General features: G+C 44.5%; 1 pseudogene; it reads right to left on the bottom strand.

The window, feature by feature from the left end:
* Nucleotides 1–3,048: 3,048 nt before the first annotated feature.
* Nucleotides 3,049–5,502, bottom strand: LOC116558734 (annotated as a pseudogene).
* Between the last annotated feature and the right edge of the window lie 4,746 nt (nt 5,503–10,248).

Below are 10,248 nucleotides of genomic sequence, written 5' to 3'. Positions count from 1 at the left end.
CCTGATAGCCTCAGCATGATCATCAGGAGGTCACAGCCAAGGTCTGTGGCTCCATATCTGCTTCATCCCTAGGGTTTGACAGAGTAGCTCTGAGCAGCAGAGTACAAAACTGTGCCTGAGTTTTTAGAGGATTCTCACTCCTGGTGACAGCTAGACTACATTATAGACATGCTGCTCCTGCTCGTGGCCACAGTCTGCAGTAGAGAAGGTACACTTGCTCTGAATTAGGCTGAACCCTGCCTAGCAGCTACAGAACAGAGATCAAGACATCCCCTGGGAAGCATCTATCTGGGCTGCTGTCCTTATAGGGTCTTGTATCTGGTTGGAAAAACCTGCTTGTTTTCACATCCTCCAGCCTAGAGGTGAAACTCTGGGGTCCGGGAGTTAGGCTGGTGATCAGCCTGCTTCAGGGCAATCCTCAGTGCCAGGTCTTTCTGGATCCTTGGTAGAGGGACCAAGTGGGTGAGGCCGGGCATGGCCTTTGGGAACAGGGTCTGGCATAACTAAGAAACTACAGAGGGCGGCTGAATCTCCAGAGATTAGAAAACTGGCACCAAGGGTCTTTATCTAGGTTTCACAGGATGCAGCAGGAGGCAATAAAGGAGCAGTCATCCTGGGTCGTAGGTGATGTCTTGCTGGGTCAGACTATGCGGGAATGGAAGACAACACTCAAACTGTTTCTCCTGGGTTATGGTCTGAAAGGAGCCCACGTCTCAAAGACATCTCACGCATTAGCCTTCTGCTTCTGTTCCTTTTAAGTTGGGCCCAAGAAAAGAGAATTTGACTCAATTATTCTTGTTGGTATTCCCATTCCAAATCATCACACTTCCTCTGCTTCACTTCCTGATTATGAGGTCCCAAATTACTACACAATCCCATCAGTGAGAAGTGGGACTGCTCTGATAGGTGTAGACACCCTGCCCAGTTCCCTGGCATGTGAAGAGGAGAGATGATTGCTTTCCCCGATGCTCAGTTAAGGGACATAATCTCTACAAATATTTGCTCTTTTGTTAAAATCTTCAGCCTCAAAAGACATTGGCATTTTCGTGTTCCTGTCGCATTTCACCTCCAGTTCACAAAAGAGGCCACAGAGACCCAGAGTCAAGAGAAGTCAGAAAACTGTGATTCTGATACAGAAGCAGCTTTTTATTTCTCTTTTCAGTTTAAAAAACAACATAAGCAAACTACAGCATTCTCTTGGGGAATTAGAAAGTATAAAGAAGATGAATGGGGAAAGATAATAATCCCTTCATAGCTAGTACATAATAAATACACAGTATTTGACAACTGAAAGAAAGATAAATTGGAGAGAAGAAATATGGGCTAAGATCTACTCAGAGAGGGGCAAAGCCGATTCTAGACACATGTCTTTTAGCACTGGGATCAAGTGAACATACATCTGTCCTAAGCTGTTCCCATCATTCTTTTTCCTCATTTCTTTTCTTTCTTTCTTTTTTTTTTTTTTGAGACAGAGTCTCTCTCTCTCTCTGTCGCCTAGGCTGGAGTACAGTGGCGCAATCTCAGCTCAATGGGGCAACCTTCGCATCCTGGGTTCAAGCGATTCTCCTGCCTCGGCCTCCCGAGTAGCTGGGACTACAGGTGCCCGTCACCACACCCAGCTAATTTTTGTATTTTTTTTTAGTAGAGACGAGGTTTCACCAAATTGGTCAGGCTGGTCTCAAACTCCTGACCCTGTGATCCGCCTGCCTCAGCCTTCCAAAGTGCTGGGATTACAGGCGTGAGTCACTGCACTCAGCCTGTTCAACATTTCTAACTATCTACTATGCCGACTCTCTGTACACAGGCCTATCAGACACATTTGAGAAAGTAAAAGTAAAAAAGTAAATCAGCCTGAAAATATTTCTAAATAAGCCTGAAAATATTTATTAAGTTCAGTAAAATGAGTTTCAGAATTTTTGTGGCATGCATGAAAAAGCACATCTGATCTATATATAGGCATTGTGAAGTTTTCTTTTTAATTTTTAAAAATTCTTTAGAGTTTATTAAAAATTTCAAGCAGAAAATGAAAAATAAAAATTTTTAGGCCAGTTGTGGCGGTTCATGCCTGTAATTGCTGCACTTTGAGAGGCCGAGGCAGGTGGATCATCTGAGGTCAGAAGTTCGTGACCAACCTGATCAACATGGTGAAACCCTATCTCTACTAAAAGTACAGAAATCAGCTGGGCATGGTGATGTACATCTGCAATCCCAGCTACTTAGGAGGCTGAGGTAGGAGAATTGCTTGAACCTGGAAAGTGGAGGTTGTAGTGAGCCGAGATCATGCCACCTCACTCCAACCTGGGTGACAGAGCGAGACTACCTCTCAAAATAAGTTTTTGGTTTTTTTTAACACAATCTCATTAAGTTCCCTACTTTAAGGACTAAAATATATAAAAATGATTTCTGCTATATCTATATACCAACAAATTATACTTTCCTTCCAATTATTTTTTTAAAGGAGTAGCAATTTCCACTATTTCCACCATTATTTATATAATTTTTGAGATGGGCTCTTACTCTTTGCTCTGGCTAGAGTGCAGTGGTGGGATCTCGGCTCACTACAGCCTCCGTCTCCTGGGTTCAAGCAATTCTCCCACCCCAGCCTCCTGAGTAGCTGGGATTACAAAGGCATGCCACCACGCCCAGCTAATTTTTTGCATTTTTAGTAGAGATGGGATTTCACCATAATGGTCAGGCTGGTCTCGAATTCCTGATCTCAGGTGATCCAGGTGAGATCAGGAATTGCTTCAGCCTCCCAAGGTGTTGGGATGACAAGTATGAACCACTGTGTCCGGCTGCAATTTCCTTTTAAATAGTTACAAAGAACTATAAAACTCTTTTTTTTTTTTTTTAAATAAAGATGGGGTTTCACCATGATGGCCAGGCTGGTCTTGAACTCCTGACCTCAGGTGATCCACCCACCTCGGTCTCCCAAAGTGCTAGGATTACAGGCGTGAGCCACCGCACCCGGCCAGAACTACAAAACTCTTATTTAACTCTAGAAAAAATGAAATTTTTTCATCATACAAATCAAGATACACAGTATAGTTGCAAATCTACACTCAATTGTGTTAATATTAACATATATACAATGCTACTGCCTTCATCAGCTTTTTCATTTGGGCATCACAAAGATGAGTCTTCTGATGTTCTATAAACAATGTGTTTATACAAAAGTCAGGAGTTTAGCTAAAATTCAGCCTACACAGTAATAAATGACTATGGAATGGAAATCAAATAAAGTTCTTAAATAGGATGAAAAATTCCCAATGTTTCTCAAGCAGCAAGAGCACCTTCCCGATTTAGTTTCAAGATGAGCACCATCCTCTATTTATTCTTGTATTTCCAGGGCCCAGTCTTTCAATGTAAGATCCTTATCCAGCTGCTTGTGTGGACCCTGCTGCATGGGATAAAAGGCTGTCCAGCTGTTGGTGATGTCCTGTATTAATCAACCATTCATAAAACCTTTATCAGTACCTGGAACTGCTTCCTTTGATCCTATGTCAAATGAGCCTCCGTCACAGTTTTCTGCCAGATCCGTATCTTCTGTTCTCTTCGACCCAGTGCTTTCTGATATACAGATGGAAGACGCCCAGGATTCTCTGTGGTGTCCTCTTCCATTTCAAAGGGAATGATAAATACATAGAATTCCCAAAGTGGTAAAAGCCGAAAGACACTTGTGTTGCTGTTCTCTCTGCACACACATAGGATTATCCCCATAGTTAGGCACTGCAGCAAGGCCAGTCCTGGCCATGTGTTCCTCTAATATTGGGTAATGGGTATGAAAAGGGGCAAAGTTACTATCCGGTTCCCAGAGAGAATAAGTGGGCACGTAGGTGTCAGAATGTGAAAGATGCAACCTGTTGTAGAAGAGATGGACAAACGATGGCAAACAGCAATGACTTTAACATTGTCACCACTGTGGAGGTAAAGCATAGTTGCTACAGGGCCCAAAACAAAGATGCTATTCTTGCACTTCTTAATTGTCACAGTTAATAAGGAAGAGAGCAGATATAGGAAAGATTCGTTGCAATGATGAATCTTTACATGTGTCCCCACGAGAGTATCTGAGCTCTTAGCCAATATCCGCTTGTAAACCTGGCTCATCACCACCATGCAGTACATCCTAGGGGCCACATAAGAATTACAAACAATCTGGGCTGGGTGCAGTGGCTCGCACCTGTAATCTCAGCACTTTGGGAGGCTGAGGCGGGTGGATCACCTGAAATTGGAAGTTTGAGACCAGCCTGACCAACCGGGAGAAACCCTGTCTCTACTAAAAATACAAAATCATCTGGTCGTGTTGGTGCATGCCTGTAATCCTAGCTACTTAGGAGGGTGAGGCAAAAGAATCACTTGAACCCGGGAGGCGGAGGTTGCGGTGAGCCAAGATCACGCCATTGCACTCCAGCCTGGGCAATAAGAGTGAAACTCTGTCTCAATAAATAAATAAATAAATACAAAAATTAGCTGGGCATGGTGGTGCGTGCCTGTAGTCCCAGTTACTCGGGAGGCTGAGGCAGGAAAATCACTTGAGCCTGGGAAGTGGAGGTTGCAGTGAGCAGAGATTACACCACTGCCCTCCAGCCTGGGCAACAGAGTGAGACTCCATCTCAAAAAAAAAAAAAAAAAAAAAGAATTACAAGCAATCTTAGCTCTTTTGGTTATCCCTTCAACTTGATGATCCCAAGCCAATTTCTTTCCAGACTTGAGGTAAGCTGATGTACCAGATGGATTCCCAGTCAGACAAGGACCTCAACCAGGGTTCCAGCTTGTAGAAAGACAAAGTCTTGCCAGGCGTGGTGGCTCACGCCTGTAATCCTAGCACTTTGGGAGGCCAAGGTGGGTGGATCACCTGAGGTCAGGAGTTCAAGACCAGCCTGGCCATCATGGTGAAACTCCATCTTAAAAAAAAAAAAAAAAGAAAGTCCTAGAGATCTTTGAGAAGCTACTATCTGCAGGGGTAGCCATAGTGCAAGTTCATGAAGTGGACAGATCTTCCTGGCCTCTACTTATTGTAACTTCAATAAGGAAGCTGAGCACTGCAACAGCTTCTCGAGACACTAGACTACTATGGGTTGTACTATGGGTTGAATGAAATGATGAAGTGAGATGAAGCAGCTCAGGAAGATGAGACAGATGATCATAGACAAAAGCTTGGTGACTGTAATCATTCCAGTTCTGATTATGACAATTCAATTTTTCAGTAAGGTCAAGAGACTGAGATCTGTTTCTGGGACTAGGCCACTCTTCTCCAATCAAAGATGTCCTTGGGAGGGACTTGTTCAATTGTTGAGTGTATAAGAAGAGCAGAAACTGCAAGGTGTCCATTGAAAGCTGATTCATCTGCTTTTCAACTTCCTCCTCAGGCATGCAGTCACACAGAACCTCAAACCATTCCAGGCGCTCCTCAGGTGACTTCACTGCAAAACTATCAGATATTTCAAAGTAAAGCCACAGTCCTTGACCAACTGCAGCTTCCCACAAGTGATGTGCCTCCATGTAGACCAGTAAAGGAGTGGGGAAGCTCCTTCTGTGGCCTGGATTCACACATAGGTGGATATCTTCCTGAAATAGTGAAGACTAAACTTGGATGGAGCAGGGTACCTGCAAGGCACCCACTATAAAGGGTTCTGCTTTCACCCAGAGGAGAAATCCATGTCATCTCTAAGGACACCTCGGTGAAAACACGTCTTTTCATACTTGCTAAGGCAGGCGCCGCTCAGCTGTACTTCTCCAAGCGGGCGCCACTGCACCCCGCATCCCCTCGCTGGCCTGCCCCTTGCCCTGGCATTGTGAAGTTTTAAAAAAAATGATTAACGTGATTTTATTTATTTATTCAGAGATGGAATCTCACTCTGCTGCCCAGGCTGGAGTGCAGTGGCTCGATCTTGGCTCACTGCAGCCTCCACCTCCTGGGTTCAGGCGATTCTTCTGCCTCAGCCTCCCAAGTAGCTGGGACTACAGGTGCGTGCCACCACGCCCGGCTAACTTTTTTTTATTTTTAGTAGAGACGGGGGTTTCACCATCTTGGCCAGGCTGGTCTCAAACTCCTGACCTTGTGATCCACCCACTTCGGCCTCCCAAAATGCTGGGATTACAGGCGTGAGCCACCGTCACTGGCAATTTTTATTTATTTATTTATTTTCAAGACACGGACTTGCTCTGTCACCCAGGCTGGAGTGCATGACATGATCTCGGGTCACTGCAACCTCTGCCTCTGGGGTTCAAGCAATTGTCCTGCCTCAGCCTCCCGAGTAGCTGGACTACAGGCATGTGCCACCACGCCCAGCTAATTTTTCTATTTTTTAGTAGAGAGGGGGTTTCACCATGTTGGCCAGTATGGTTTTGATCTCTTGACCTCGTGATCCACCTTCCTCAGCTTCCCAAAGTGCTGGGATTATAGGCGTGAGCCACCTCGCCCAGCCACAGTGGAGTATCTTAAGCTTAACCAAGTGGTGACTCCAATTGCAGCTACTGTATCAGATGTGGTTTCATTGTTTGAGCAAATTAACACATCTCCTGGTGCCTGGTATGTAGCCACTGACTTGGCAAATGCCTTTTTCTCCATTCCTGTCCTTAAGGCTCACCAGAAGCAATTTGCCTTCAGCTGGCAAGGCAAGCAATATACCTTTACTGTCCTATCTTAGAAGTATATCAACTCTCCAGCTTTGTGTTATTATCCTATTCAGAGAGAACTTGATTGCTTTTCGCTTCTGCAAGATATCACACTGGTCCATTATGTTGATGACATTATGCTGATTGGATCCAGTGAGCAAGAAGTAGAAAACACACTGGACTTATTGGTGAGACATCTGTGTGCCAGAGGATGGGAAATAAATTTGACTAAAATTCGGGGAACATTCCCTCTAAGGTGAAGGATAAGTTGCTGCATTTGACCCCTCCTACAACCAAGAGGGAGGCACAACACCTAGTGGGCTTATTTGGATTTTGGAGGAAACATATTCCTCATTTGGGTTTGTTACACAGGACCATTTATCAAGTGGCCTGAAAGGCTGACAGTTTTGAGTGGGGTCCAGAACAGGAGAAGGCTCTGCAGCAGGTCCAGGCTGCTGTGCAAGCTGCTCTGCCTCTTGGGCCATACGACCCGGCAGATCCAATGGTGCGTGAGCTGTCAGTGGCAGATAGGGATCCTGTTTGGAGCCTTTGGCAGGCTCCCATAGGTGAATCACAGTGGAGGCCTCTCGGATTTTGGAGCAAGGCCTTGTCATCTTCTGGAGATAACTACTCTCCTTTTAAGAGACAGCTCTTGGCCTGTTACTGGGCTTTGATGAAAACTGAACATTTAACTATAGGTCATCAAGTCACCATCAGACCTGAACTGCCTATCATAAACTGGGTGCTTTCTGATCCATCTAGCCATAAAGTGGGTCTTGCATAGCAGCATTCTGTCATCGAATGGAGGTGGTATACATGCGATCGGGCTCAAGCAGGTCCCGAAGACACAAGTATGTTACACGAGGAAGTGGCTCAAATGCCCATGGTATCCATTCCTGCCACCCTGTTTTTTCTTCCCCAGCCTGCACTGATGGCTTCACAGGGAGTGCCCTATGATCAGCTGACAGAGGAAGAGAAGACTGGGGCCTGGGTCACAGATGGTTCTGCACGATATGCGGGTGCAACCCGAAAGCGGACAGATGTAGCACGACAGCCCTTTCTAGGACATCCCTGAAGGACAGCGGTGAAGGGAAAACTTCCCAGTGGGCGAAACATTAGCAGTGCATTTGGCTGTGCACTATGCATAGAAGGAGAAATGGCCAGATGTGTGATTCATGGGCTGTAGCCAATGGTTTGGCTGAATGGTCAGGGACATGGAAGAAGCATGACTGGAAAATTGGTGACAAAGAAATTTGGGAAAGAGGTATGTGGATGGACTTCTCTGAGTGGTAAAAAAAAAACTGTGAAGATATTTGTATCCCACGTAAGTGTTCACCAAAGGGTGACCTCAGCAGAGGAGGATTTTAATAATCAAGTGGATAGGATGACCTGTTCTGTGGATACCACTCAGCCTCTTTCCCCAGTCGCCCGTCACTGCCCAATGGGCCCATGAACTGGCCATGGTTGCAGGGATGGAAGTTATGCCTGGGCTCAGCAACATGGACTTCCACTCATTAAGGCTGACGTGACTTCAGTCCCTGCTGAGTGCTCAATTTGCCAGCAGCAGAGCCCAACACTGAGCCCTCGATATGGCACCATTCCTCAGGGTGATCAGCCAGCTACCTGGTGGCAGGTTGATTATATTGGACCTCTTCCATCATGGAAAGGGCAGAGGTTTGTCCTCACTGGAATAGACACTTACTCTGGATATGGGTTTGCCTATCCTGTGTGCAATGCTCCTGCCAAGACTACTAACTGCGGACTCACGAAATAACTTATCTATCATCATGGTATTCCACACAGCATTGCCTCTGACCGAGGCACTCATTTTACAGCTAAAGAAGTGTGGCAGTAGGCTCATGCTCATGGGATTCACAGGTCTTATCATGTACCCCATCATCCTGAAGTGGCTGGATTGATAGAATGGAAGAATGGCCTTTTGAAGTCATAATTACAACACCAACTAGGTGACAATACTTTGCAGGGCTGGGGCAAAGTTCTACAGAAGACCATGTATCTCTGAATCAGTGTCCAATATATGGTACTGTTTCTCCCATAGCCAGGATTCACAGGTCCAGGAATCAGAGGGTGGGAGCGGAAGTGGCACCACTCACCATCATCTCCAGTGATCCGCTAGCAAAATTTTTGCTTCCTGTTCCTGCCACATTACGTTCTGCTGGCCTACAGGTCTTAGTTCCAGAGAGAGGAATGCTTCCACCAGGAGACACACAACAATTCCATTAAATTGGAAGTTAAGATTGTCACCTGGACACTTTGAGGTCCTCCTACCTCTAAGTGAACAGGCTAAGAAAGGAGTTACAGTGTTGGCTGGGGTGATTGACCCCAATTATCAAGATGAAATTGGTCTACTACTCCATAATGAAGATAAGGAAGAGTATGCATGGAATACAGGAGATCCATTAGGGCGTCTCTTAGTATTACCAGGCCCCGTGATTAAAGTCAATGGGAAACTACAACAACCCAACCCAGGCAGACAACAGATGGTTCAGACCCCTCAGAAATGAAGGTTTGGGTCACTCCACCAGGGAAAAAACCATGACCTGATGAGGTGTTTGCTGAAGGCAAAGGGAATACAGAATGGGGAGTAGAAGAAGGTAGTCATGAATACCAGCTATGACCGCATGACCAGCTGCAGAAAGGAGGACTGTAACTGTCATGAGTATTTCCTTCTTCTGTTGTTAAAAACATGCCTGTCCAAGTATACCTTGTACTAAGAAAATATCTTCATTTTATTTTTTCTTTATCATGTGACATAAGATTTGTTGACTTCATATCAGCATTTAGGTATTGTTAATTTTATGTAATAATATTTGGGTTGGGGATTGGTGCATTTCTGGTTGTGTGAAGGATAGTTGGATTATGTTAGGCATAATTATGACCTTATTATTGTCTTTATTTGAAGATTATGTATGATGTATGAACCCATATACATCTCCCATATACAGGAGATGTATATGGGTTCAAGTTGAAAAGAGGTTGACTTGTGATGGTTAATACTGAGTGTCAACTTGATTGGATTAAAGGATGCAAAGCACTGATCCTGGGTGTGTCTGTGACGGTGCTGCCAAAGGAGATTAACATTTGAATCAACAGGGTGGGGAAGGCAGACCCACCCGTAATTTGGTGGACACAATCTAATCAGCTGCCAGTGAATATAAAGCAGACAGAAAAATGTGAAAAGGTGAGATGGGCCTAGTCTCCCAGCCTACATCTTTCTCCCGTGCTGGATGCTTCCTGCCCTCAAACATTGGACTCCAGGTTCTTCAGTTTTGAGACTTGGACTGGCTCTTCTTGCTTCTTAAGCTTGCAGACATCCTATCGTGGAAACTTGTGATCATGTAAGTTAATACTTAATAAACTCATATATATATGTGTGTGTGTGTGTGTATATGTATGTGTATATATATGTGTGTTTATTCAGAACTAATAGGATATATATACATACACACATGGATATAGATATAGTATATATATATATAGTATATATATACACACACACACACACACACACACACATATATATATAACTAATAGGATATATATATGCACACACATATAGGATATATATATATATACAAGCACATATATAGGATATATATACACACACAT

Source organism: Sapajus apella, unplaced genomic scaffold (genome assembly GCF_009761245.1).
Source record: "Sapajus apella isolate SASKATOON/1434 unplaced genomic scaffold, GSC_monkey_1.0 scaffold2, whole genome shotgun sequence".
Lineage (NCBI taxonomy): Eukaryota > Metazoa > Chordata > Mammalia > Primates > Cebidae > Sapajus > Sapajus apella.
The sequence above is the reverse complement of the archived record's forward strand: the minus strand, read 5'-3'. Positions and strand labels throughout refer to the sequence as shown.